Source organism: Neovison vison, chromosome 6, assembly GCF_020171115.1.
Source record: "Neovison vison isolate M4711 chromosome 6, ASM_NN_V1, whole genome shotgun sequence".
Lineage (NCBI taxonomy): Eukaryota > Metazoa > Chordata > Mammalia > Carnivora > Mustelidae > Neogale > Neogale vison.
The window spans coordinates 170,571,616-170,596,529 of record NC_058096.1 but is presented as its reverse complement, the minus strand read 5'-3'; the positions used below and the strand labels follow the sequence as shown (position 1 = coordinate 170,596,529).

Below are 24,914 nucleotides of genomic sequence, written 5' to 3'. Positions count from 1 at the left end.
GAAGACAAGGACTGCATCCTGTTCTCTGATGTGTCCTTAGAGCACAAGGCCTGCTAAACTCATAAGTATTGCTCAACCAATACTTATTAAATGAATGAAAGCTGAATTACAAAATACAGTACAGGCTTCCTATAATACTCTTTCCATGTTTTTTTCTCTTTGATTCTTATCAGTCACCCCATGACAATTCGGAAACATAATATGTAAGACAGTCATGTACCTGCCTTGTTTTTGTGTCATTTTAATTGTTTTTTAAATTGTCATTTAATTGTTTTTCATTTGGTTACTCAGTTGATTTCTTGTTAAAAAGGAACTATACTCGGGGAATTGACTGACCGGTAATAGAAATCTCAGGATTTTTCAAAATTATCTTTTGTAGTAACTTAAAAATTAATTAGTATCCTAGTTTCCCATCTTTTGTTAACTTAAATTTTACCAAGAACATTTCTTTTCTGAAAAAGAAAATTGTGTTTTATGTTATGAAGGAAAAGTGATTTAGGAAAAAACCAGAAATCCGTTTCTGAAAAATTTAGTGATGTTAGTGTAATAAAAAGAAAGCCACAAGAAGTCATCCCAAATTAGTAATGCTTCCCGTCTTAAACACGTGATTTCAGTTGTCCCCAGGCTTGCTAAAGGTTATAAAATGTCACCAGAATACGTTACTTCCTTATGAGTTCTTACTACCTCCTCACCATAGATAGAGCTGTATAAACCCCGAAGTATGACAATATTGTTATTATACTTTTAGTTAGAAGTATTCTGCCAAAAGAAGCTAAGAACTAGGGGAAATGGATTTAAATTTACAGTAGTTCAGTGAAACAGCATATACTTTTTCCAGACCACTAGAGCAGCAAACCCATTTTGTAACTTTAATGCCTGGTATGGTGGAAAAGTTAACAGCTGTAACAAAATCAATAGAGACATCTTTGGTTAGTGTTCTTAAGTAAGAAAATTGACTGTAGGAATTTTCCCCCAAATATATGTTTTTTACATATTTTATACTACTTTCTAGAATATCATCAATTTTACTTAGGCTATTTTGGGAGTCACTGATTTGTCTTATCTTTCTGATGAAGAATTAGAGCCGGAATTGACATTTTACCATTAGTCAACTTCACCTTCAGTGATCTGGTGATCTAGAGATGTCTTTCTATCCCTTTCCTTAGCAAGCTTCAAGTTTGTAGATTGTCCTTGGGCCTTCCTTACTCTGAGTTGGAGATTTATAGTATTTGTTTACATGGGTTGCATAAAAATGCAGACTTCAATAAATGACTTTTTGGTTCTTGGATAGAAACTGAAATGTTAGACAAGATAGCCAAGTATCCAAAAACTGAATGCTCAGCTGAAGCTGTAGTTAGTTATCCTGGGTTTGAGTCAAGATAGTAGTATAGCTTGTAGAATCAGCTATCCTGTGAAAATATGAACTTGAAGGAAAAGGATACTGGATTTTTAAAATTTCTTCCTTAAATGTTTGTTCAGGGACCCCTGAGTGGCTCAGTCAGTTAAGTGTCTGTGTTCGGCTCAGGTCATGATCCTGGGGTCCTGGGATCAAGCCCTGCATCGGGATCCCTGCTTAGTGGAGAATCTGCTTCTCCCTCTCCCTCTTCCCCTCCATCCTGCTTGTGCTCCCTCTCTCACCCTGTCTCAAATAAATAAACTCTTTTTTAAAAAATTTGTTCAGGGGCACCTGGGTGGCTCAGTGGGTTAAAGCCTCTGCCTTCAGCTCAGGTCATGATCCCAGGGTTCTGGGATCGAGCCCCACGTTGGGTTCTCTGCTCCGCAGGGAGCCGGCTTCCTCCCCTGTCTCTCTCTGCCTGCCTGTCTGCCTACTTGTGATTTCTCTCTCTCTGTCAAATAAATAAAATATTTTTTTAATAAATAAATAAATAAATAATTTGTTCAATTTTAAATATTTTTTTATTTTCTCAGTGTTCCAAGATTCATTGCCCATGCACCACACCCAGTGCTCCATACATTACGTGCCCCCCTTATTACCTACCACCAGGCTCACTCCTCCCCCCACCCCTCCCCTCCAAAATCCTTAGTTGTATTAATTTTTTTCAAAATACACAGTATTATTTTAAAAGAATCCAGTTTACTATGACATATATGTAAGTTACATCGAAAAGGTTATCATGTAATTTAGAATACAAGAGGTAGAGTGAAAAGTACTAGTGGTAAAAAATAAGAAGGAAACTGGATGTTTTACCCCAATTTGTTTCTTCCTCTTTGGAGTGCTGTGGATTTTATTTTAGCTGTTCTGCTTCCCTGACCATGGGCAGTGTCACCACGTCTATTAGAGTCTTCTGTACTTAAGAGAGTTAGAGCCACCTATAAATCAGCAGTCTGAGTGGAATCTTGGCAGATGAGGTCTCAGTCAGGAAACAAGCATTTTGTTTATATTTAGATAATTTGAGAGCCTGGCCTCTGGGCATTCTGTAAGAAGTCCAGAAAAGGGAAGCCTAAAGAACAGAATATTTATTGTGAATAGATGTCACCCCTCTCACTCAGAGGTTTAATTCCAAGCAGCTTGAGTAAAATGAAGGATGTTGCCTCTTTTGACTTACCTGGCAAGATTTTTCAAAGAGAGTGAGGTGTCCAAATTGGAAGAGCATGAAGACCATAGCAGAGAATGTAGGATGACAGCTGGCACAAAGGCCTTTTTGGCACTGTTGAGAAAAGCCTCTGATTTATAATCTGAAGAGGTAGCAAGGGTGATCATTTTGTTCCATAGTACAGCTGATACATTTGGGAAAGTCCTTTGAAACATAGTCATGTCACAAAATAGGTCCTAAAATACCAGGGTGTTTCAACTAAGAAGAGCAATTCTTTTAGAATCCCTTGTCAAGTTGTAAAATAAAGCAAACAAATTGAACAAATAAATTAATTCTTTAGTATCTGAATGGCACTGGAGTTTGGTTTTCCCTTGCAAAGCATGTGCTGTATAAGGGAGAAATAGGGAGAAATAGGGGTGCCTGGGTGGCTCAGTCGTTCAGTGTCTGCCTTCGGCTCAGGTCATGATCCCAGGGTCCTGGGATCAAACTGCGCATCAGGCTCCCTGCTCAGCAGGAAGCCTACTTCTCCCTCTCCCACTCTCCTTGCTTGTGTTTCCTCTCTTGCTGTCTCTCTCTGTCAAATAATTAAATAAAATCTTTAAAAAGAAATGGTAAGAAATAGCATTTGGTTCTGCTCTCAGAACTTTTCTCTCCTGGATTCTGATAGTCATTTAATCACTACTAGTGATTGCTAGTAGGAAATACAAAGAGATCAGTGTACTTAGATTTTCAGTTTAGCTGTTCTTCAGTTACTCTTGAGTCCTCTGACATTCATCACTAAGGTTGATTAGTAATTAACTTGAGCCATAGAATTAGAATTTGTACTGCTTGATAGGTGTAAACCAGTTATGGGGACCTCCATAATTCTGAAATATGAGTAAGTGATGAGTCATACACTTACTACTGCTAATTCTTTTTTTTTATGATTTTATTTATTTATTTGAGAAAGCGCATGTGAGTAGGTACAAGCCTGGGGGGAGGGGTAGAGGGAAAGAGAGAAACAGGCTTCACTCTTAGCAGGGAGCCCAGTGAGGGGCTCCATCTCGGAACCCTGAGATCATGCCCTGAGCTGAAAGCAGCTACTTAACTGAGGGAGCCACCCAGGCACCTGAGTACTGCTAATTCTTGAGCTCCTTGATAGTAGAACAAGTTTTTCTATTAAAACAATGTATTGCATATTTTATATCTCTATTAGATCATTAACCTTTTAGTTGTCCACCCAGTAAATAGCAAGCTCTTCTCTCACTGTTTTTTATTGTGGTAAAATATATTAACATAAAATCTGCCATGTTCCATTAGTTTCAAGGGTATAACATAGCAGTTCAACATCTCTATATGTTGTGTTCACCACAACTCTGGCTACCATCTGTCACCATACAATGCTATTATGATGTCATTGACTATATTCTGTATGCTGTACCTTTTGTTTCCATGACTGGAAGCTTGTATCTCCCATTCCTCTTCATCCATTTTTGCCCTTCCCTCTCCCTCTGTTCTTTGTGTTTATAAGTCTCATTTTATTTTTGTTTATTTTGTTTCGTTTTTTTTAGGTGAAATCATATAGTATTTGTCTTTGTCTGAATTATTTCACTTAACATAATACTAGGTCCATCCATGTTGTCAGAAATGGCAAGATCTCATCCTTTTCTATGGCCATTGTGTGTGTGTGTGCATGTGTGTATGTATCACATATCTTCTTTATCCGTTCATTTAGTTGCTTCCATATCTTGGCTGTCATAAATAATGCTGCAATAAACATAGAAGGCATCTTTTTGAACTCATGTTTTCATTCTCTTTGAGTAAATACTTACCAGTAGGATTATTGGATCATATGGTATTTTTTTAAATTTTTTGAGTAATCTCCATACTGTTTTCTACAGTGGCTATACCAGTTTACATTCCCACCAACAATGCGCAAGTGTTCCTTTTTCTCCACATCTTCAACACTACTTGTAATTTCTTGTGTTTTTTATTTTAGCCATTCTGACAGATAGAAGGTGATCTCATTGTGGTTTTTTGATTTGCATTTCCCTGCTGACCATGATGTTGAGCATCTTGTCATATGTATGTTGGCCCCATTTCAACCATTTTAAAAATACGGTTCAATGACATTAGTTACATTCACAACATTGTGCAAATATCTGCCCTGTCTATATTCAAAACTTCTCATCATCCCAAGCAGAAACTCTGTACCCATTAAACTATAACTCCCCATCACCTACCCACCCCTAGCCCAGGGTTATTTCTGTCCTATTTTTTTCCTCTATGAATTTGCCTATTCAGTTATTTCATATAAGTGGGCTCATACAATATTTGTTCTTTGGTGTATTGTTTATTTCACTTAGCATAATGTTTTCAGAGTTCATCTATGTTGTAGCATGTACCAGAACTCCCATTTCTTTTTTAGCAGAATAATACTCCATTGTATTATGTATGTATTGTACATACCACACTTTGCTTATCCATTCATTTGTTGTGGAACACTTGGGTTAATTCCACCTTTTAACTTGTATGAATAATGTTGCAATGAACCTCCAAGTGTTCAATTGTCTGTTTGAGTCCCTATTTTCAATTCTTTTAGGTAGATCCCTAGGAATAGAGTGGCTGGCTCCTATGATTATTCTGTGTTTAACTTTTTGAGGAACCGCCAAACTGTTTTCCATAGCTACTGCACTGTTTTACATTACCATCAGCAATGTGTGAGGGTCCCCATTTTCACATCCTTCTGAACTCTTGTTTTCCTTATTTTTGATTAGAGCCTTTCTTGTAGGTGTAGACTGTTATCTTATTGTGGTTTTGATTTGCATATCCCTAATGACTAATTCTGTTGAGTATCTGTTTTGTGCTTTTTGGACATCTGTATGTCCTTGATCAAATGTCTGTTCATGTCCTTTCCTCTTTTTTAAAATGGGGCTGATTGTCTTTTGCCTTTCTATTGTTCTCTCTCACTTTTTAATTCATGTTCTCACATACTTCTCTGTATAATCAAAAAGATAGTATAACTTGAGCTCAGGGAAATGCTTTTTTTTTTTTTTTTTTTTAAGATTTTACTTATTTGTTTGACAGACCAAGATCACAAGGAGGCAGAGAGGGGGAAGCAGGCTCCCTGCTGAGCAGAGAGCCCGATGCGGGGCTTGATCCCAGGACCCTGAGATCATGACCTGAGCCAAAGGCAGAGGCTTAACCCACTGAGCCACCCAGGTGCCCTGGAAATGCTTTCTTTTAGTCATTCATTGCCACACACATTTTTTTAAAAAGGTTTTATTTATTTATTTATTTATTTGAGAGAGAAAGAGAGAAGAGAGAGGACATGAGAGGGGAGAAGGTCAGAGGGAGAAGCAGACTCCCCATGGACCTGGGAGCCCGAGGCAGGACTTGATCCCAGGACTCCGGGATCATGACCTGAGCCGAAGGCAGTCACCTAACCAACTGAGCCACGCAGGCACCCCATTGCCATGTACATTGACTTAAGGTCACATGCTTTTCATCCTGTTACCAAATCAGTACCCAAGAATCTCTCTTCAAATGAGAGATTTTTTTTTCCTTGATGCTATGAAATTCCTTGTATTCTTTCCCAGATCTCTGTGTATTGAGCTCATGTGTGGAGGGGTTGGGGGATAAGCCCATGTGTAGAGTATGATTCATTATGAACTACTCTAGAAAATAAACATCCATTTTCATTTCCTTCGAATGATGAAATTTTAAACCTGGAGGAGACCATGTCTCAAACTAGAATCTACAGATTCTTGGGGATCCACCAATATATTCTTGGGATCTGAGAGTTTTAGAATTTAAAAATATAATGTTTTTATATTAATAATAATCTAAAAAAGTCATTATAAAGCCCAAATTTCACAATCCAAGGACATTTTAATGGTTTCATGTATTACTTTTCTCACCTGGGGGTTACAGAACTTCTGGGGAATTTGAGGACATAATCTTGGCAGGTGTCTTAAGATTTTTTTCTTCCTTTGAAAGGGACCCATACATTGAAGCTTAAGAAACTCTGATTAAAGCCAACACCGTTCCTTTTATGAAGTAGGCTTAGAGATGTTAAGTGGCTTGCTAGAATAACATAGCAAGTTAATAAAACCAACCCGCACTAAAACCCAAGTCTTCTAAAGCTTTCTTCAGAGTTCTTTGTGTCACTGTGGGGATACTACAGGGATCCTGTCATCACTGAGTTTAAAATGTGGGAAAGCAGATGAACAATTAATAACTAAAATGACAAGTGTGCGAAGGAAGAGAAGGGTAATAGGAGTTGTATTGAGTGAAAGAAGAGTAGTTTAACCTAGTCTGAGGGTTCAGACAAGAGATGTTTACTCTGATAGTCGAAAGAGCAGGAGTTAGCTGAAGGGAGCTGAGAAGAGCAATGTTACAGAGGAAATAACTTGTGTGGGGGCTCTGAGGTGGGAAAAAGAGTGAAAAGAGGCTCCCAAGATAAAGAGGGACCAGATTATTCCAGCATAGATTTTTTTTCTATTTTTAGTTTCTTCTTTTTCTCCTTCTTCTCCTCCTCCTCCTCCTCCTCCTTCTTCTTATTATTATTTAGATTTTATTTATTTATTAGAGAGAAAGAGAACATAAGCAGGGGTAATGGCAGAGGGAAAGGGAGAAGTAGGGTCCCTGCTGAGCAGGAAGCCTGATGCAGGGCCTGATCCCAGGATTCGGACCATGACCTGAGCTGAGGCAGACACCCAACAGACTGAGCCACCCAGGCACCCCTCCAGTATAGATTTAAGACATTTAGAATTCAGTACAGAGTTTCAATAAGGACATAATGTAATCTGAGTTGCAACTTTAAAAGGGCACTCCAGCTACAGATGCATAATAGATTGGAAAGGAGATAAGGGCCAATAAAAATGTAGAGAGACTATGTAGGAAACTACAGGAAAGATAGGGTTGAAAGAGAGGATTTAGTGTTGAAAAAGAGGACTGAGAGAAGTATTTAATGTATTTAACATATAGAATCAAAAGGAAGTGGTGATTGATTAAATGCAGGTATTGTAGCAGTCAGTTTTGACTCCCTTTTGGGGGACCATGATCAGTTGGGAGATTGCTGGAGCTGTTTACTAAATATAGGGCTCACTGAAGGAGATAAGTTTGGGGGAATATATGATGAATGCCATTTTGGACCATTTGCAGTTGACTTGACTATGAGGTGTTTCAGTAGACAGCTCAAATAGATGTCCCTCTATAGAACTGGGGCACGGAAGATGTGGCCAGTGCAGACACAGAGTTAGTTTCAACTTATCCATGATATTTGAAATGTTCTCTAATGGGCTTGCTTAGGGAAGAGCATATGGAATTAGAAGGGTTAAAGAGCCTAACACAAAGCCTTGAGGAAGGAGCAACATAACTGGTTAGGGTTAATTGGTATCTCAGGAGCCAGGAAGAAGGCAGAGTATTGGAAGAAAGGCCAAAATCCAGGGGTCTGCTCTCTGATAGGGAAGTCCAGAGATTGGTTCCATAAAATGTCTGTGTACCTTACATACAGAGACAGATAGTTTTATGCTACTGATCATCAAATTAAACATTTTCCAATCCTTTTGCCAAAATCTAGTTGTGAGGTGTTGATAAACTGTGATGTACAATGTGTACATTGTTCTTGGTGAACTGAATTTCTGGTTAACTCAGCCAACTAAAAAACCCTTTCCATTTCTGGTCATATAAAATCTTTCTTAAGCACAATAAGCCATTTTTCCATCTTGGTAGATATTCTGGGGTGAAATAAAATTTAAATTCAATTTAGATAACTAAATCGATGATTTGAGAACGTTTAATGTCTTAGTTTCATTTTGATTAGCAAAGACAGTTTTCTGAAGATACAGAAAATACTGAAGATGATCTCAGGAAATGCTCTGGAAGCTACTTTCAAAAACAAATCACTTTTTAACTGCCCCCCCCTTAGTAATTGTCCATTTTTTCTAAAGGTATAGGAACAACTTTCAGTACATTAAGTGTGTTTAATAGTTAATGAAAGTTATATTGCAGTTGTTTTTCTTTAATATCTGGATTTCTCTATAATTCTGTAGAATTTTCTATAATTCTCAGTAAAACCCAGTGTATCAGTATATTCCTCAGTACTGTTAATTTCATCAAAATGTGTACTCTTTGATCACTAACCTTATATATAATGCAGGAATTTCAAATTATTTTACTGACATGACATACATATATGTGTGCAATAAAGAGCCATCTGAAAAGTTACAGCTCAATTAGGTTTGAGTAAATTAAGTCATGAGGCATCTGCCCAGGAGGTATTTCCAATGCTTGCAGTACCAAAGTGAATATTTTAATAAGGTAAATTACCCTTTAAAATGGGGCCTGGGGAGAAGGAAACTAGCGTTTATACTTAATTCTGTGCCAAGCACTCGTAGGTGTTTTACACACATGATTTCTAAGTTTTGAAGTGGTTCAATGGCTTGCCCTAAGTTACAGCCCGAGTACGGGGTGGCACTGGGATTCTAGTTTAAGTCTAATTTTAAAACTGGTATTCTTCCCATTTATGCCTCTTTCCTCACTGGAAGTCAGGAGACCTACATACTAGCTACTATTCTATTCTTCCTAACACCTCTAACCTTGAATAAGCACAGTAGTTTTTTTGCGTTCACTAATCCCCCCAGGCATATTTTACCCCTTCCCCGTCTAGAATGCTCCATATGTCTTATCCATGTACGTATTCATCCAGTTGTTAATCAGTTCATCAACCAGCCAGACAATGGTCTTTAGTCATACAGTAAGGTATTGAAGTTCTGTGACACACATATGAAAGTGGCATAGATACACAGTCTTTGTCTCTAAGGAGGTCATTCTCTTTTAGTACATACTGTGCTCACTATACAAGCCCTTGCTGAATCCCATTTCTTCCATGGAGCCTTTTCTATGAACCATCCCATTTTGACATGCTTTTCAGGAGTCCCTGTGAAACTTAGTCATTTTTCAATTATTTGGCAATTAACCAGGTGCTACCTTGTGACATCTCTTCTATCATTGGCTAGAATCTTACTCAAATCATGAATCATTATTACTTAACTTTTTACCTCTTTGCATCTTGTTTTGCCAAGATATAATTTCCTTAAGGGCAGGCTTACCCTTCTCTGTATTTCCCACACTGTCTTGTAAATAGCAAAGTTTTTTTTTTTTTTTTTTGACTGAATTCATTCAGCAAATGTTTGTTAATTTGTGTTAAATTTTTGGGTTCAGAGTTACTTTCTTGTCTAACGATCTGGGTCATCACTTAGCTTCCATGAGCCTCAGTTTTCAATAAAATGGAAGTAATTCCTACTTCTTGAGGCTAAATAAATAATTTATGTAAAAATGCTTTGTACACTTTAAAACTTTAGATTATACGAGTGTTACTGATCATTTTATATTTTGTGGTATAAGTAGCCGTATCCTGAACACGTATCCTGAATTCTTCTAATAGATACTTTGTGTCTCAACATTTACTTAACCTGTTCACTTGACCTATTTTCACCTCTATTATCCTACTGTATAGCTCTTTGTGGTTTAACTTATTTGTTCTAAGTTTATTTCTAATTCTCCCCTTTATTTTGCATATTTCCCAAGTCTTAGTCTCATTTATGTTTATGGACATGAATAGTATGAACTGTTACCAGACTAGCTTAATCTGATGGATCACAAGGTCCATCCAGTAATGGACCCATCACACTACAAACCTGAGAATACTAGAAATTATTGTTAATTTTCTTTCAAGGTAACTAAATTCATTCACTTTTAGTTTCAGATTGATATAGTGGGTTTTTCCTTAGGAATATTGAAATAAGTGCCTTTTAGTCTGTAGTAGTGTTCTGTATACTCTCCAAAGAATGTATTAGGACTGGTACCATCAAAGCCTGTATTGTCTTAGGTCATCTGTATGGGATGAAATACAGTAATTTCAATAGCTAAAGCTTGTGATCGAGACTTTCTAGGTATTAAGAATTTACTGAATTGCGTTTTTTGGGTCTTTGCTACTTTTTTAGGGGGGAGGGTCTTTGCTACTTTTGATGTTTTTGTTAATTTTATGCTTTGGGGGCATCTGGGTGGCTGCCAGTTAAGTGTCTGCCTTCGGCTCAGATCATGATCCCAGGGTCCTGAGATTGAGCCCCCGTATCAGCTCCCTGCTCAGCAAGGAGTCTCCTTCTCTCTGCCTCTGCTCTCCAGCTTGTGCACACATTCTCTCTCTCACTCAAATAAATAAAATCTTTTTTAAAAAACTTTAAAAAATTTTACAAATATGATGCTTTGATTAGCCATCAAATAAAGTTTATTTTACCGTCCTTGAAATAAGCTACTTTGGTCATTTAAAAATATCTGTAATAGGGTCTTTTTTTTCTCTGATGTTTCTAGAGTATAATTCTTGTGTGGTTAAGGTCTCTCACCTCTAAGAAGCCTTAAAATAAATATATTGATTATTACTGTTATTTATGTTGAAAGATATTAAAATGAGATTTGTAATCCAAATGGGCATTACTTACTTCACATCTGGTTGCTTGAAAAGTGGCCAGATGCAACAATTCTTAATGCAAGACAGCCTAGGGCAAAACCTTTGCAATTCACACCCTCCTTTGCAAAACAGCTGCCCTGTGTGAACCTTTCACATTAAGAAAAGAAGAAGAAAAGAAAAGCAAACAAAGAAAATTTCCTTCACCCACATTTAATTACAAATTTTCAATGAAGGCGTTCATAGGGGATTCCTCCATTCAAGAGCAAACAACCATTAGAAGTGGAAGGCAGTGTTCAATGAACAGTGACAGACTTGACCTAGTTTCAGGGCCAGGACCAAAGGCATCATGAAACTTCTCTCTTTCATCTCCTCACTTTGCTGAATTTTTTTTTAAAGTAGGCTCCATGTCCAACATGGGTCTTGAATTCATGACCTCAAGATCAAGAGTGGCATACTGAGCTGGCCAGGAGCCCCCTCTGTGGAATTTTAAGGTGATTATATTCCTGGTTGCCTATGATAGCCTCAGTTGATGCCTGTTCCTTGGGTGTTGCTTTTAACATTGCCCCCTTTCACCCCTGAAAGTGTCCCAGGTTGGGTAAAAAAGTGTATGGTCATCTTACTTCATCTCTTAGGGGCACTAATTAGGAGAAGAACTCTGGGAATGATGAGAACATACTAAAGGGGAAGTGATATTGGGGTAGGGACGGTGCTGGAACCAAAAGGCTACTGATAAGAATTCTTAGTAAATAAGATGTGAGCTGAGCTGGAAAGTGATTTGTGAATGCATTCTGAGCATCGTAAGATCCATCAGATTAATGCTGGTTGCTCATGGGTAGTGGAGAGAGGCGGAGGACAAGAACCAGGTCAGGAGTTTGTGGTATCTTTTATGCAATACTAACGTTAAGCTTCCTGTCTGAGGTTTTCCATGTTGTGAGTCTCTCACCTCTTGATACTCTTTGAGGACTGGTGATGCTGATATCTAGCAGAAACATTTCACAGAATTAAAAAAAAAAAAAAAAAAGATGGAAGATAATAGTTCTTTAGAAAAATGGAAACATATTATTCTTGATAACCTTCCTCTTTGAAAAGCTTAGCTGAATCTCTCTGCCATTTACCTTAATAACCTACTCAGAAACTTAATGTTATTAACTATAAAAGACTTGCTTGATATTTTCTTTTAATGAATCCTCCAGATTTGACAGTGGTTATTTTTTCATACTCATTGTTGTACAGAGTCTTTATTTTACTTAAAATAACTTTTTTAAATTCTCAGAGTGATAACTACTATTGAAAAATATGCCGAAAAATATAAAGCAAGAAACAATCATTCATAATCCCATCACCCAGAAATAACTAACAATAGCATAGCTCCTTTCAACCTTCTTACATGTATGTATTTTTTAATGTGTGTTCAATGGAGCCCTTAAATTATAACCATAAGGAAAATGCTTTTAGTGTTCAGGCAACAATAGGGAAGTAATAATATCTTATGTTTGCATAGAGCTTTAAAACATGTAAAATTTTTTCAGGCAGTAAAATATTTAATCCTCACAATATCCCATAAGGGAGGGTAGATGTCATTTTCCATTTTATATACACGGGGAAATTGAAGCCCAGACGTGCTCAGTGACTTGCCAAAGGGCATTTGTAAGCAGTAGAGTCTTGATTAGAACCCAGATTCTTTATGTGTACAACTCAAAGAATTAATTATGCTAGAATCTTCAAGTACCAAAACCTGAATCTGTTTTTGAAAAACAGATTCTTTAGCTGGGAAAAGAAGGTAAGAAAGAGGAATGTTGTTCTGAATAATGGTCTTTAGATTTGTACAGGGGCAGTCTTCAAAGAAGAGTAACCATCTTTCTTAGACCCTCTTCTGAAAGTAAAACACGAGGGCTGAGTTTCCTGTGGACATTTAAATCTGGAGTAGGATACTTTCCTGAAGGCCTTTGAAAAGACAGCATATTATTTGTTTGGAATTAACAGTCAGTTAAATCTTGAACATCTAGTGCTATTCTAAAAAGCGTAAGTAAAGATCAGACCCTCTCATGTTTCCAAAGGACTTGACAGTATACCTGGAGGAATAAAACAAACATCATGAAACAACTTAGCTGTAAATTGTGTGGTATTGACTCCACATAAATGAATTATTAGGAGTTAGAAATAATAAATTGAGGGGCAATTGGGTTAAGCCTCTGCCTTCGGCTCAGATCATGATCTCAGGGTCCTGGGATTGAGCCCCTGCTCAGCGGGAAGCCTGCCTCCCCTGTCTCTCTTCCTACCTGTGATCTCTGTCTGTCAAATAAATAAATAAAATCTTAAAAAAAAAAAAAAAAGAAAGAAGAAATTGATACCCAAAGAGTGTTTATTTTGTGCTAATCAAGAAAATATCCCTAAATGTTATAAATAAGATCAAGAAGCCAGAAACAAATCCTGGTGGATGGCCGAAAATAAAAAGAGACCCATTCATTCACACATTAATGCATCCACTCCACATTTGTTGAACATCTGCTGTCTGCCACAGGTACATAGGAGTGAATAGATATCTCCTTTTGAATATAACTTAAGTTACATGTTAGGAAATAGTGAGCAATAAGGTGGATGAGTGGGTGGCTGTGTAGGCAGATTATAACAATGTTATTAACCTATGCAGAGGTTAGGTGTGATTCTAACTAGGGACAAGAGTTTATAATAGATGCGACCTAAACACTTGTAATTCACTGAATGGGAGAGCTAAAGGGAAGTGTTAGAAGTCGTCTACTCTATCCACCTTTCCTTATTTCCACTTCAAAAGTTGGGAATTAACGATTAGAGCCATTGTGACTTGCCTGAGTTTATAAACAGAGTTAGTGGCAGAACTTAAGGTTGAACCCTGGTCTTTCACTTTCCAATTACATATACCATTCTGCCTCTTGACTCTTGAGTTTAGCTAAAACATCTTTTCTTCTTCCCCATGCCAGCTATGTGAATCCCAGACGTTAGATCCTCAATTAAAGGTTTGGATTATAATCATTATTTAGCCATTGGTAGAAAAATATGGTTTAGAAAATGAATCTGTTTCATATCTCAATCTTAGTGAATATCTTATTGATAAAATGACTAAAGGCTTAGAGCAAATGTTTTATAGCAATGGCAGGGAAGAGTCTGTATTTTAGACCTAGCTCAATCACTGACTAGCTGTATCATTTTGTTAGGGTCATGCCATTTCTTTTATCTATAAAATGAGAGGGTTAGAGACACTTTCAAAGTCTTGTTCAGTTATTATAGCTACATCTTCTTAGTATTTGAGTAAAAGCACTGACTTAAGGAAAACTTTCTTATGATTCTCAGCATTGACATAATTTTTATTATAACGTAACTTCAATATGTACAAAACTAGCTATAAACTTTTGATGCATATAGCTCTTACATACAACCAACATGAATCACATAACAAGTCACAAAATTCTTCACATTCCAGTTGATAATTCTGCTGGAACACCTGTTTTTGAGGTTTTACACCCTCTGCTATTCAGTGCCGTGTATCTGATTAAATTCTCCCTCAGCTTTCCTCTGGCTGAACTCTTCTGTGAAAGTCCTCCTGATGATATTACTGGGCTTCGTTGGGTTTTCACTTAACTCGAATGAATCATTGACATGTTAAAAGTTTCCGTGTGTCCTTCTGTCATGAATCCTGACAGCTAAAGTAGTAATCCTGGGCACCATATTTGAGTTTATGAAATCATAAATACAAACTGGGGCATGGAACCTGCGTGTATTTGCTTACAATATCATCCAGGTATTACAGAGAGCCAGAGAATCTAAAATGCAACTTATTTCAGTCTTTTATCATTTAGAGTGAAAGGAAAATTGAAAATATAGAATTAAAAACTTTTCAGCAAAAATTGGGAGCAATTTCAATGTCCATCAATTAAATGGATAGCCAGAATATGGTATCCTCATATACTGCCTGACCTAGATTCATCAATAAAAAGGAACTCACTCCTGATAGATGCTACAACATGGATGAACCTCAAAACAATAATCCTAGGTGAAAAATGCAAGAAGGGCTCCTGGTTGGCTTAGTCAGTAGAGCATTTAATTGATTCTTGATCTCAAGGTTGTGAGTTCAAGCACCACAATGGGCATGGAGCCTACTTAATTTGAAAAACAGAAACCAAACCAAAAACAAAAGCCAGACACAAGACCATATATTGCATTTATACAAAATGTCCAGTAAAAGCCAACCTAAAAGGCAGAAAAATAGATATGTGATTGTCTAGGATTGATTGTAAATCAACATGAAAGTTCTTACTAGGTGATGAAAATATTCTAAAACTGATTTATGATGATGGTTGCAAAAATTGGTAAATTTACCAAATTTCATGGAATTGTACACTTGAAATGAATTTTATGGTATATAAAGTATACCTCAAAATAAAGCTTTTTATAAAGTTTTTTTTTTAAGGTAGAACTTCTTAGAAGTATATATCTATAAATATCCCTCCCCCATGGTAAGGAGACCTTGTTGAAAAAACACTATTTTAGTAGAACTGGAGTGAGCATTCAGTACTTAGAAGATCATGGATTCTATTCCAGCTTTGACTTTGGCATTAACTCTGTATTATCCAGGGCAAGGCCCCTAGATGGTTTCCCCATCTGTAAATGAAGAAGGGGTTAGATTATATGTTCTGTAAGACTTCCTGTGGATAGGACAACCTCATCTTCACATTTCTGTTATCCTTTCTAAATCTCCTATTTATTGCCCCTCTCCCCAGATGTTCCTTCCAAGGTCCTTTTTTTTTTTTTTTGAAGATTTTATTTATTTATTTGACAGAGAGAGAGAGAGATCACAAATGGGCAGAGAGGCAGGCAGAGAGAGAGGGGGAAGCAGGCTCCCTGCCGAGCAGAGAGCCTGATGCAGGGCTCCATCTCAGGACCCTGAGATCATGACCTGAGCCGAATGGAGCCTCAGGGCCTCCACTGAGCCATCCAGGAGCCCCTCCAAGGTCCTTTTAATCAGCTTGGCATATTGCTTGGCATATTCCTGACCTTAATGCATAGGTCTTTTGAGTACACAGTCCCCCAGAATGTTTATCTGAAAGTTTCATACTAGACTGAATGCCGTATCATTCTTTAATCTCCCATAGGCTATGTTCTCATCCTCTATAACTCTTATGGATGCTATTCCACAGATAACAGTACACTTCCCCTTCAGGCAGTACATGAAAGAAACAATGGACGATACAATGGAATCATCCTATAAAATTATACAGAATGAAAATCTGACCCATTGTTTTCTCCTGATGCCTAAGGAAGAAGTTGTACTCTTTGGATCCCCATAAAGATTTTGGCTTGTCCACCTCCTCAGATTCTCAAGTAACAATTAAGCAATCTGGCCTTCTTCCCACTTCTCATTTCAATGTGTAGGATCCTTGTCAACTTGCCCAGAATGACTTTAGGCATTTTGAGCTATTCATCTGACGGTGTGCAAAAGATAAATAAAAACATAATTAGAAGGAAGACTGACTTAAGACTCAGTTTTGTTTTTATTTCTATTGGGGGATATGTGCTCGTTTTAGAATTGAAAAAGTCATTTCTTGTCTGTCTTCACCTTCTTTTTGTGTTCAATAAGATGTTTTTAGATGTTTAAAATGAAAAATTTATTGCAATGGAGTTCGTGTTTGTAAATACAGAAACATAGCATCTTACTTCCTAGAGCTTAGCGTATCTGAAGAAAAGCAAACTTGGGGTCTAAAGAACAAGCTTTGGTGGTTGGAATGTGGTTTAATTAGTCCATAAACCTGTCAGGAACCTCTGACTCTCTTCCTAAAGCTTTGCTGACACACAGTATAATTTTGGAAGAACCAGTGAAGTTTGTATTCTACTTATTCTCTGTAATTTAGGAGTAAACATTTGATAAAAACTGAAAGTCCCTTTTGATGGAAATTGGTAGGTAAAACTGAAGCATTACTTATTTTATTAGGGACTGATAAGTGGTTTTCTATATGCCATGAAAAGAAAAAGAGCCAGTGGATGGGTATCTTGGTTGTAACTGTCAGGACCAATGATAACAGAGAAAATTGAAGTTGAAATAAAATTCTTTAGAAATGATTGAAAAAAGAGAAACTTGGGTATATAAATATTTTATGATAGGAACATTCGGAGAACAGAAGTTACAGCTATGCCCAACCAAGAAAGTTTGGTGTTGAAGATATCTACCTTTCTAATGACAGAGAACAGATGAGATATTTATTCTGCCTTTGTAGGAGGAACTGTTTTAGGGTATCCACAGAGTTGTACTTCCCAAAGGAAAGCTCTGCCTCATCCAAAAAAAAAAAAAAGAGGCAGCTAACAAATGCAGAAGGAGTGGTAGAATTAGAAAAGCTTCATTTTATAAACTCAAAATATTGAGTCAGGAGAAGATTATGAAATGTGTTAAAAACTTTAAATGAGTGATTGGTGATAAACTGAACTCCTTATATGCCAAAGTCACAGCACTACAGATTACTTTCTAGTTGCAAGGAGAAAAAAGGCACCTTACAATGGAAAGACCTGACTATCATCATTCTAAATTAGTAGTTGATCTTAGCATCATCAATGGTCAGTCATATGCTGTATCTCTGATGTAATTGAATAGGAAGTCTAGAACATTACATGTGTTACATTCAAGTAAAAAATGTTTGACTTGAATTCATAGATCCTTAAATGTAACACTCAGTTTAAAAGTAACACAGGGATAGAGAAGCAAGCTAAACGATACCACAAGAAAACAACCAGACAAATCCAGAGGGTGAAACATTCTCCACGACAACTGGCCTGATCTCTTCAAGTGGTCAGTGGCCTAAAAATTAAGAAAAGTCTTTTAAAAAGACTTACGGGACATATAACCAGATACATTTCATCAATCTGGATTAGATTCAGGTTTGGAACAAACCGACTGTAAAGGAACATTTTGGGTCAGCTGGGGAATTTTGAATATGGACTGGATATCATTGGAAATGAACATTTACAAAGGGAAAAGATGATTATTGACTTGAAGAAGCAGGTTGCCACTACAAAGTACCATATCTCATTTTTATTTTAAAAATACAAATACATTATATATGTACTTAAGAATTGTGTAGACTGAGGATCCATCATGTGCTCAGGAAAAGAACCAGTGCAAGAAACACAGTTTAACATCGATGATCTCTGAGTAGTAGAAATCATTTAGTTTTTAAATTTTCAACAGTGAACATAGACTGGTTCTGTAATAATAAAAGGCTGTTATACAACAACATGCAGAAAAGCAACAGTGTACTTTGTCCTTTAAGGAAAATAAATATATTTCCTTTGAGGAAAAAAGGTACAAAGACAAGAAGACAGTTTCTTATCTTTTAAAAATATCTGGTGAGAGTTTGTGGCTGTGAAGCTTTGCCTATTTGTCTTTACTCAGTGTGGTATTAAGAGTCAAACGGACCTGGCTTTGAGTTCAAACTCTGTCGATTACAAGCATTTTTACTTTTGACAAGTCACCTTATTTTTTTTCTCTTTTCACATCTAAAAGAATAATTGTGAGAACTAAACACAATCGAAATCAATCAGTGCCTAGAACAGAATAGGCTCCCCAAATTATAATTTTATGAATTCTTGCCATCAAAAATTTAAATCTTACCCATGACAAGTTGATTAATAAAGTAATAAAAGGCAGTCACCAGCTGACATTGCTATTGCTTTTATTTATTTTTTTAAAAGTTTTTATTTTGGGATTATTTTAGATTTCCCATATAACCCTCACCCAATTTTTCCTATTGTTAGCATTTTATATTACCTGCTATTGCTTCTAAATATGTTCCATGAACATAAATATGTTTCATGAAGAAATGATACACAAGTAGAGTTTGAAATCTTCAAAAACAGGTATGAATTTTACAAGTTCACTTAGTAGTAGACCATTATTCATGATAGCATTTACAGAGTTGATAGAAAATAAAGTATAACTTTATAAATAGAAACTATTTATATATTTATAAAGAATAACTTTATAAATAAAAAATAAAAATTTATGACCCAAACCCATTACAGGGTTCCATATTGAAGCCCTATTCGGTACTTGTTATTATTTTCTTATTTTGCTTTGAATGACCACCCAGTGGCATTGTGAATTTCAAATGAGATTAAAAACACCATACAGCTCTAATGTACCTTTTTAAAAAATTAAGCAACTGGTGTTACACGCAAACAATGAGTCATGGAACACTACATCAAAAACTAATGATGTACTGTATGGTGACTAACATAATAAAAAAATGAGAATATTATTAGTGCAAAGTGGAAGCTTTCAAATAGCAATTTTATTATTTTTGGAAGAACAAGGAACTATGTCAGAAAAGACAACTGTTTCTCCCTGAAGAACTCCAGCATGCAAGGATGACTCTTAAAGAAAATATGAATGAGGCAAAAGGACATTTGTCAGCAAAATTAATTCCGGAATTGATTGCTCAGATGTTACTGAATTTTATTTACCAGGTTGTTATTGAGTACTTTGTAGAAAGCAAAGTCTTTAAACTCTGTGATGAACTATGATATTCTCATTGGTGATTCATGCACATTAAGTGAATCATATCATTTTATAAATGCTTTCATGCTGATAGACTTCTCACATAATTGTTGGCATTAAGGATAATGGATCGGAACAGTTTATTTGAACATTTTATTGCATCATTTTCATGACAGTACAGTTTGGTGCTTTGAACTGGGAATGAAGAAACCTGATGTTTAGTTCAAACTCTGCTCCTGATTATCTGGGTATTACCTTGGGCAAATCATTTCATTTTTCTGGAACTCATTTTCCTTATGTGAAAAATTAAGAGAGTTTGAATATATTAATCTCCCTGGTACTAAGTTTTATAATATATACTAATCTCCCTGGTACTAAGTTTGAATATATTAATCTCCCTAGTACTATTGATCTCAATAATCCATATATTTCCATTGGTACAGTTGCAGAACTGGTAAATTGTTTATTTTACATAAACTGAACTTGTATATAGTGCTGTGGCTCTGAGCTTGCTTTAGGATGTTTGTGGAATTCTAGTATGGTTCACCAGTGATAAAATAGGTTACCTAGGGAATCTCCATATAACTGATCTTGAAAAATTGTTAAACTCTGAGCAGTGGGGGCACTGGGGCACTTTAAACTGGTTTAAAGCCTCTGCCTTCGGCTCAGGTCAGGATCTCAGAGTCCTGGGATCCAGCCCCGCATCAGGCTCCCTGCTCAGCGGGGAGCCTTCTTCCCCCCTCTCTCTATGCCTGACTCTCTGCCTACTTGTGATCTCTCTCTCTGTCAAATAAATAAATAAAGTCTTTTTAAAAATTATTTTTTAAAAATCTGAGCAGTGAAGGAGATATGTTTTAGAGGTTTGGGATTGTACACAGCGTAAATCTGGGTCAGTTGGTAATACGACCCATGGTATTTTATCATGCTAGAAACCACATTACTGGAGAATTTCAGATATTATAAGCAAAGACAAGATAGTTTAGTTGTGATGTCTTTGGTTCAAAGGTACAGTAATTTGAAAAGTGTTTATTTGATCCCTAGAAAGTAGTTAGGTTAGGCTCTTTTTCAAGTATTACTAGCAGTTAACTTTTGAAGGGGGAAAAGAAAAAGAAATTTTTAGTTGGTTTTTCTTTAAATCAAAATGGTATATTAGTTTGAAATATTAATCCTATATAGAAAATGTTAGTTTTTGAATATCTGAACCCAATTATGGTTTTTGATGAAAGAAAAGTGGACTAAACCTTAAAAAAAAAAAAAAGGAAAAAAGCACTGTTCAACAGCAGTTTCCCTTTGTCTTTTTACATGGGAGTACTGGGCTTGCTGTTAAGGGTTGCAGTGGAATTTACATTTTAGGATACAGGATTATTTGTTCCTCTGTTTAGGCATGCGTCCCATTGGAACATCATTTCTTCCATGTTGTGTCCCCTGTGACTATGAAGAAATCCTGAATTGATGCAACCACAGCTAGAAGATAGAGTTCCAAGCCAACTTTAACTGCAGTAGGAAAAGGCACCAGTTCTGGGTAGGGGGAGCAGAGAGCTTACGTAGACATTCTGCTTGTTCACGATTATCTGGTGTCCTTTGGAGTACCATGGGGAAATGTCTTGTTGGAACAAGAAGAAAACTGATGTTTTTGTCAGTTCATTTGGTCTCTAAACTCTTCCTTGAATGGTCCATGTGAGACAGATGTGCAAGCAGCTGTTCTTTCATGATTCTCAGCATCAACAAAAATAATAAACATGTGTGCCGACTAGAGACACTGTTAGGCTCTAGAGATAAAAAGAGGTGTTCGATCTTGTTCTCCCAAAGATCTAACCTTTAGGAGCCAGCATAAGTATTCATAGGGCTTGAAGCATTAAATGAAGCAGCTTTTAAAATGGAGTTATAACAAAAGAAAAAAATACTGTAAACACTTCTATACCAATACTAACATAGCCTATTTTACATAAAAGAAAAAGAAAACAATTAAAGCAGTTTTAAAAATTCAATTTTACTCTAGAAGCTAAAATCCAAATTTAACCTACACCCAAAAAAAGCAAGGTTTTAATTAGCTTTCAAGAGTAACATAACACAAAAAATATTTAATATTCTATTTTATGTATATATTTTATATAAACTGTTCCAAACACTGAATAATATTTTAAAAACCTTATACATATATAATACTATGATTTTATTAACTATGGATTTTTAGACATTCTCTTTGTTACTGAATCACGCACAGCTGATATTAGTCCAGTTGCCTTCTCCTAATTGTACTAAAAGTTCGGAAGTTTTTTGGCTGAATAATGTTCAGATTCTTTTGGCTAAAGACAGAAATCATATTGAAGACAAAATACTGAAGCATAGCCTTCTCAAATACCAAACTACATTTTTTTTCAAGTGTCATAAACTAGGGCAGAATTAGTTTTTCAGCCTCCTCACTATATGACCATTCCAAATTCTCTTCATTCTTATTCTTGCTCTTTATACATACTCTACCCACAGTCACATCCATACCCCATATGTCTCTAAAGTCCAAGAGGAGATGGCCTTCTCAACTTCAACATCACACAAAGCCCTGCATCCCTCAGTAGAAGCAACTGAGCTAGCTTTTGTGCAAGTACGTAAGGAAGGTGGTCTTCTACTATTCCTCCTCACTCTGCTGGATTAGCAAGGACTAGCCTTTGAAGGGGTTCTTCATGGGATGGAAGGAAAACCATCCAATGGAGACTTCTTTGTAGAAGTACCCTTCAGATGCAAGTACGGCTATGCAGTTGGTATGCAAAACACCTGGACTTGTCTACAGCTCCATCATCTTATATTATAGTCCTATTTACCAGCATGCTCTTTTACACATCTTATAATATCCTCTTGATTTTGATATTATGAAGAATAGGACACTGGGGAATCTTAAGGCCTTGAAAATAGAAATATTCACATGCATGTCAAAACTCTCATAAATTTTCTGGTGATCATATACTGTCCAATGATAGGAATGACTTTATTTAAGCAAATATACTTTTTCTGGCATCAGTGCATGCTAATTGACTTTCAAAGTTAATTGAGGAAAAAGATCACTCTTTTAGGTATATTCAGATAATTTGTATAAATATAGTTAAATATGAACTTATTGAGGATAGGAACTTGGATTATTAATGAATTTATCTCCTATACTTAGAATAATATCTGGCACTCAGAAGGTGTTTGATAAATATTTGAGGAATACACGGATGGATCACTGTGAAATAAGTCTCTTCAGTATCTCAAGGCAAAGCACATTCCTAATTAGATACAAATGGGATTGACTCCGTTTATTTTTGTCCATTTTAATATACGCATGAACAAGTTACTTCTCAAGTGACCTGGTGCTACAGCGTGATGCAAAATATTAAAATATTGTTAGTGGGGTGCCTGGGAGGCTCAGTCAGTTGAGCATTGGACTCTTGGTTTCAGCTCAGGTCATGATTTCAGGGTCCTGGGATTAAGCCCTGGGTGACTCTGCACTCAGCAGGGAGTCTGCTTGAGATTCTCCCCTTCCTCCCCCACATATACTCTCTCTCTCAAATAAATAGATAAATCTTTAAAAATTAATAAATATTGTTACTAACATAAAAGTGATGATTGATCAGGGCACCTGGGTGGCTCAGTGGTCTTAATCCTCTGCCTTAGGCCCAGGTAATGATCCCAGGGTCCTGGGATTTAGCCCCTCATTGGGCTCTCTGCTCGGCAGGGAGCCTGCTTCCCCCTCCTCCTCTGCCTGCCTCTCTGCCTACTTGTGATCTCTCTTTCTCTCTGCCAAATAAATAAATAAAATCTTTTTTTATGATGATTAAATATCCACATTGTATAAGCATTTTGTTAGTAACTTGGGGTGTTCTCTGTATTGCTTGACATGCTGTCAAGAGTTTAAGTGACATTTACTGAGCCTACAGTCCCCATGTTGATAAAAATTGTTGATAAAATTGTAGTTTTTGCTTATTGACTAGCTTTGAAATCCACAAGATAAGAACACATCCATCTTGTTCGTTAAGCCAGCCCCTAACTGAAGGCCTGCCAGTGTATTCTGATATCTTGCCAATAAACATCTGTTGATCAAATAAAGGAGTGAAATGCAGTGAACAGGACAGGTTGTTGCTCTCAAATAATACAGTCCAAGGGGAATAGATACCATTAGATTCAGATGTTAGGGAATAATTAGCTGTTGTAAATAATTCTATATTTGAATATCTAAAGCACAGTGTGAGTGAGAACGGTTAGGGGCTTGGAAGGGATAGCTACAACAGTAGACGGACAAGTTGAATGGTATCTAAGGGGAGAAAAAAAGAGAATAGAAGTAATAGAAGGGGAAGAATCCAGAAATTAGTCCCTTCGATGATAGTTGGAAAGAATGGACCTGTGTATTGTCCAAAATAGCAGAAGACACCACTAACCAACTGGAAGACCAGCTTAATTCCGCTGGCCTCAGAAACTTAAAGTGATCTCCCCAGATAGAATTATGTGGCATGAATGACCTACATCATCGTTGAAGAAATGTAGGAATAAGAGAGAAAAAGACATTGAGAAGCTCCCCACATCAACTCTATATCCATGGGTATTGAAAAATTAATGACACAGTTTTTGACTGACACTCTGTGAAAGATTTAACATATTATCCCCATAACTCACCCTATACTCTGTCTCTTTGGTGACTGATTTAGTAAAAGACGTAATTTAGACGCTTGTGAGAGTGGAAGTTGGGGAAGACCAGTAGTTGGCTGGCCTGGGAATTAGACACCTAAAAAACCTAGAGTCTAGTTCCACATTTGTCACTACCTACCTGTTTAATCTGGAGAATGTACTTGTCATTTGGGGGCCTTGTTTTCTCATCTTCTTAACAGAGTGTTAGGCTTTTTTATAAAGAGCTTCACTCTAAGAATGGTATCCTTCTGCCTATTTTGTCCTTCTTATACTCTGGCATAATTTTAACATTTTAATAAACTTGTTCTTTTTTTTTTTTTTAAGTTGGAAAGACATTGGAATCTGAGACCTAGAATGGGGAGAGGATAGGGAATTGAGGGAGAAACTGCCATTTCATAGGAAGAAAGCTGAAATTTGCCTTCCAGATGCAAGCACATCTTGGGACATTATCTGTAAGCAGAATGACTAGCTTAAATTTTTGTTCTGTTTTATTAACAAGAAGAAAACTGTCCTTGACTTCTAGAATTGATTTTGCTCCATCCTTATATTTAACCAAAAATCTTAGACTAATCATACTTTTAACTATTATCATCTTGTCTGTAATAGGAGGAAACTTCCCAGCATTGAGAGGGAAGGAGAAACTCCTTTATTGATAGTTCAAGTTGAATATAGACAAAACTAATCCTACATACCTGTAATTACCTCTGTCATTTGGACTGCCAAGAAATTT

At 36.6% G+C, this 24,914-nt stretch overlaps 1 protein-coding gene across 5 annotated transcripts in view; it reads left to right on the top strand.

Moving 5' to 3' along the window:
* PPARG (peroxisome proliferator activated receptor gamma) overlaps positions 1–24,914 on the top strand; it is a 148,108-nt gene that overhangs the window by 51,176 nt on the left and 72,018 nt on the right. Inside the window, exon 1 of one of the 5 annotated variants that reach the window (XM_044252976.1) lies at positions 20,972–21,047. The exons of the other annotated variants lie outside the window; for them this stretch is intronic. The gene's annotated coding sequence lies outside the window, so the exon portion shown is untranslated. Of the gene's footprint in view, positions 1–20,971; positions 21,048–24,914 lie in introns of those variants that run through there. 5 annotated transcript variants of the gene reach the window in all.